The following is a 6,000-nucleotide window of genomic DNA, read 5'->3' on the forward strand; positions in this document are numbered from 1 at the left end:
ATCCCCTGCCTCAAGAAAGTGCTCTTAAGTCAATTAATTCTCTTTTATCCCACCTTATATTCCAGCCCCTTTATCAAGGCTCCTCAAAATCCAATCCCAGGAGAATTCTCCTGACTCCTGCAAATATATGGTGACTAATTATTGCAGTTCTTTGGCTATTGAGTCTCTTTACTTACCAGGCCCAGCATAACCTCAGCCATAGTACACTGGGGCTTAATCCTAGTTAATGGCTTAACCCAAAGGAGAGGAGATGAGGATGGTCCTGAAGGTGGCATCTGTAATGGAGGTGATGTTTCTACAGCATATTCCAGCGCCATAGAACTACTAGCCCTTATTAGGGAAGGTGGGCCACCTCTGCAAGCCCAGAGGTTTGGGAAAGTTGCAGAGTCAACATCCTTGAGGCATCATCCAGATATCTTTATCCCACATTTCAGTATTGTACATTTCCGCACCAGATCCCTGAATAGACCTGCCTTGGCTGAACATTCAAATGTCTCTGGCTCTAGACTCTAATGATTAGGTCTCAGTCTGCCTCTTAGCTATATCTGTTCCTCTACTGCAAGGGATAAAGGCCTCTTTGAGAGCTACCACAGAAATTCTCTGACTCTCACACTTAGCAATACTGCTTCCTAACAGTCCTCAGTCTGCCTATATCTTCCTGCAGGCCATTAATACAACTTAGGAGCTTGAGAATGCTGGGAGAACCATCAGACTATTATGCAACCTTAACCATGAGTAAAGAAGAGAGGGAAGGAAGGCTGAATGGAAGCTTTCCCAATGGTTCCATAGTCTGAAGGGGGGTGGGGGTTCAGAAAAACCTCTGGGAAATCTGCACTCTAAAGAGAGCTATCAAAGGTCCTGTGTCTTTCAAGAAGTGGCCTGCCCCAGTGTCTCTGCCACACTCAGTCATTGGCTGGGAGTTGCCCTTGGGAAGCATGGCTTTAGGAAGACTGATAGATTCAGAGTACAGAATGTAAGAACCTTCATCAATTATGCTCCTTGTAGTTGAAGGTCTTGAAGCCTAGAATTGTGTGATTTTTTGTTTGTTTGTTTTACATGAGCTCATCTTCACTGAAATTTTTTGCTGTCAGCATCCCAGGGTTTTCAGGTGCGAAGACGTCCCCAACAAGCAGTTTCTCATTTGCTTCTGCTGAATCTTAAGTGTTTTACCAGAGAAAGACTACTTTTAATGTTATTTCCTTGGTCTGGGTTACTTATTTCCACGCAGGTAGTTCTGATTCAAACTGCATGCACTCACGTGTAGGCTTCCTTGAAACTTCCCACAAATAGCAAGGCATAATTTTTATGATCTCCACTTCAAGGGTGATGTAACAGTCATTCATGTTCCTAAACTTAAGCAAAAAAACTAAATCCTAGATTTTGTCTTAAAATTACAGGTTAGTTTTATTCTTTAAGATTAATTGCCAGGAACGGGATCTTGAGTCAACAAACTTTATGGCGTTTGATATACGTATATAAAGTACTAACCAAATGTATTGCTTTGTATTCCCATCATAAAGATACAAATCCTGCAGCTTTTCTGGCACTTCTAGCTTTTTTTTGCTATATCTGCTAATTTCATAAATGTGAACATTTTTGCATTATTTTAGTCTGTTTTTTTAGTTAGTTTTTGGTCATAAAACTGAGCATTCACTGATTAAAGAGCAACAGCAACCTGGGGTGCTGGTGTCTGGGAAATGTTCAATCATTTTGCCCAGAATGGCCAGGAGGATGGAGATCCAACTTCTCTGAAGTTGCTGCCTGCTCTTGAATCTTCTTTCCTTTGCACCCTGCTCTTTGGTCTGAAGAATCCACTGAACCTACCAGAATCTTTGAAACTTTGATTTTCCTTATGTAACCCCCTTCTGCCTGGGCTGCCCTACCTTTTCATGAGCCTGGCAAGTGCCTACTTTTCCCATGAATACATTTTCCCTCCTCCCTTATTTCTACCCCAATAGATTTACAATTGCTTTTGCCACTGCTGTACCTTATAGATACTTCTATCAACATTCACAATGCTCCACTGGCTTTCATAATTTTCAGGTCTTCTCCCCATATTCTATTCCTTAAAGGCAGAGATCATATCACTTTTGTCTTAATGTCATCAGCATTTTGAATGATGAGTGTGTATGTAATGAACACATAAAATGCTTCAAGATTATCTCTGAGAGGAGAGGGGAGTAAAGTAACATATCTTTATATTCTTTTTTTTTTATCCTTTTATGTCCTCTTTGCATTTCTTTTCTTTGATCAATCAGCACATTCAGGTGTCCATCCACCCTATCAGGCTGACTTCCATTATGGTGGCTTTTCAATGGCAACAATCAAACCTTTCCAAAAGAGTAATTAGTCTGAGTTCACATGATTTAGAGGTTCCATACAGGTATCAAAAATCACAAGTATTCTAACAGTCATGCACCTAGACTTCTTAAAAATCTAGATCTGGAATGTCAATTTGAAAAAGCATGTGGATGCCAAATCAGAACTTTCCATCTTGGTCTGGACACAGCCCTACTTTCACTAGGAAGCTGGAAGGAATGTTATTAAGGATCACAGCTGCTCTCATGAATTTGCAGTTTCCAAAGTGCATTAGAGTTGACAGCACTTGCTGAGCCTCCAATATGCATAAGGAGAAGATCCCAAATGGGTTCCAGATGTCTACGGAAAGGGACTTTCAATAGTTTGGACTAAGAAATGAATTCAACAATAATAGAACGATATTCTTAAGATGCCTGCATCACAACCTTTTTACAGGTGAAAGCAACCCTGAAGTGAAGTTGTAACTCCCGTAAACACATACATGCACACAACCTGGTCACACAGAAAACATCTCAGTAATGTTCTCTCTCATTCCCAGAACAGTGAGCATGGAGTATGGGAGGGAGGCTCCAAGAAGAAACACCACCCCCTTTCCACCTACATTCTCCCACAGTTTTAAGCCCTCACACGGGTCCAGAAGAAACCTAAAACTTATTATATGCTTGACTTAGCATTAGAAATGCAGGAGGAACTGGGTCTACTGGAAGAAAAGCAATCAAAGGCATTTATTTGTGAGCTGAAAATATGTTGAAAACATATTACAACATGGTAACCTAGAATTTCAGTGGTTTTGCTAAGCCAGAAAGAAGGAAAAAGGAAAGAAAATGTGTTTTTCATTTCTTGATTTGTATCATCTGGAGTAACTGAATTTTTGTCCAATAGGCTTCCTCAGGTTTCAGGCTCCAATAAAGTTTAATTGAAAAGAAATGCACCTATTCAGTCTTTCTATAGCTTGTAAAATTCAGGATTTTTGATACTATGTCTATGAAACAAAAGAGAATCTTTAAACCAAGTCATGTCAGGTGGGAAGGGGAAGGAAGAAGGTCTGCCTGACATAATTCCTCTTTCTCCCCTTTTCTCTATGGCCCCTCCCAGCCAGGACAGTTGAGTTGAAGGTGTTTCCCTGCTAAAGTCACTTGATTACTGTTAGTTCCTGTCCAGCCTTGTTTAGTCCTAGAAGAGGGTCTAGTTCAAGTTGAACATAAAACTGGAGGGAGTGCTCACATTCTACAGACCTACCTGAAATACACTGAGATGTATCGCCCCTGACTCCTACCCTCTTTATCAAGAATTATTACTCATTTGTGTAGCAGGTAGTCTGAGCTAGAAAAAAAAAAAAAAAAGCACCGTAGAGGAGAAGAGACTATAGGAAAGATGTCATAAATAATACTTATGCAACCAGATATTTATATGCACATACATAGTATGTGGGCGATAAATGAAATGAACTTGATTTTTCTTCACATAAAGCTGCTGGAATATGGCTGATAAGTCAGATATAGAAAAGAAAGAGTAGATCATGATTGAAAAAAAGAAGAAGAAAAAACTGAAAGAATATGAGGGCAGAAAAACACTCTGTTAAAAATTTATGTACCAGCCTAGAACATGATTTATAAAATCAAGGCAATGTATATTCATTTTTATTATAAAAACAATGCATGATAACCACATATAAACTAGAAATTCCTATATCCCAATAAATAGTATGCTAACACTATGATAGATGTATACATACTAGACTGTGGACAAAGGACTCTATTAGTCTTGCTCACCACTGTTAACTCAATATTCTTAAGGTGATTGGATTTGAGATATTTTTCTATGCATTTATACATATTAAATGGAATTAACCCATGCATACTATTTTGCATTTGACATATTTTTGTGTCAACATATATTCATCTACAGCATTATTTGATGTATTTTATGATGGTCATTTATGTCGTAGACTCTAAGTCTAAAGTTCTCTTTTGTCTAGCAAAAGAGCGGACACAGGATTAAAAAGGGAGATGGCTAATGTCTGGGGGAAAAGACAAGAGCCCCGAATAAGGGTCCTTGCCCTGTATTTATTCAGATCAGAAGGCTTGCAAACGTGATGGACATGTACAAAGAGACAAACTAGGGACATTAACTTGTGGATGTGAGGGGGAAAAGGGGATTTTGAAGATATACAGTGTTTGGGGTTTGGGTCAATATAAAACAAATTCCAGGTGCTGGGCAGATGGGTAGATGGCTGTTAACAGCAGACAGGAGGCGCCGTGCCTGTTTATCTTTGCCAGCCTAGGGGATGAGACAGACAGGGGGAATAACCTCAGGGTTAACAAGACACCTTTTCTTTTGTTAACTATCTCTGCTCTGGGCTGCTTTCCCTACAGTGCAGTGGTCCAAAGTCCAGTTCACCAATTTACCTGCCCTGGCCCTATTCTCCTATGAAAGCAGCTTTCTGCTGTAGTACTAAACTTGGGGTGCTTTCACCCTAAATATCTAATCTTGTTATTCCTATGTATTGGGCACCTTTGCGCCTATTCTATTTCAGGCCTTTGCCTCTCTATATATATTTTTGGGGGTTCAGCACCCCCTCCCTATTTTGGGGTGCCTTTGCACTTCCCTATTCTTGGCACCTTGGTGCCTCCCTATTCTTGGAGTGCCAATCTGGTTACCCAAACTCGGGTGTGAGCATTTTAGGACTTTGTGTTTCTTTGTGCCTTGCTAACCCATTGGTGTAGGCCCGGGGGATTCCTAAGCTTATCCCCCACACATTTATACTAAAATTTACATAATGGATTCCTTTTCTGTCTGAGCTCATGGACAGGTGGCCTTTCCTCCCTCCTTCTTCATCAGGACTATTGCTCATTCCTTTGTTTCTCCTTTTCCTTGAGCTTTCATAGAGGTGTTCTCAAACTTTTATGAGCATTATACTTTCCTGAAGACCTTGTTAAAAATTCACACTTCTGAGCCCTGCCCCTAGAAATCTGAATTCATTTGACTGAAGTGAGTCATGAGAATCTGCACACTTAAAAATGATCCAAGGTGATTTGTCTGCAATGGAGTGAAGAGATCCCAGTATGAGAATCACCATTTTGCCAAACTACAGCATATTACAAGCATATTTTCACTTTTTCTCAATATTTGTAACCTCCACCCTATGGAAACCCTGCCCTATTTTGAGAGGAATATATAAAGGTCTGCTTCTAGGTCCAAGAGATCCAAAGTAAAGAATTTGGTACTTATGGATTCTTAGCCATAAGACGGGCCAATGTATATAATCCAACAGAAACACCCAGGCTTAACACCTCTACTGGTTTTGAGAACAACCAAGCATTTGAGACAGACTTGTGACAGAAGGATCCTTCCCAAGGTCCTCTAATAAAATTTTAACCTAACTCCAATTTTACATATGCCTTTGAGTGAGTGAGTGAGTGAGTGTGTGTGTGTGTGTGTGTTCACTTAGACCATACTTCCGATTAAAAAGGGCAGAAAACATATTGGGAAGTTCCTATTTTGTTTGTCTCATTGAGTAGCCTTCTCTCCACCCCTGCTTCTCACCCCTGTCTTTGGTATGATGCTGGCAAGGGGCTGACATAGACATAGAGAAGTGTCATTTATGGAATCTTTGAGTAAGCTTCTCTTCTACAGTTAAGCTTAGAATCCCATGGCTTTTTGGAAACCAAATAATAGTGG

The sequence above is a fragment of the Panthera pardus genome, unplaced genomic scaffold (genome assembly GCF_024362965.1).
Source record: "Panthera pardus isolate Hobbes unplaced genomic scaffold, ASM2436296v1 HiC_scaffold_10, whole genome shotgun sequence".
In the NCBI taxonomy this organism is placed as follows: domain Eukaryota; kingdom Metazoa; phylum Chordata; class Mammalia; order Carnivora; family Felidae; genus Panthera; species Panthera pardus.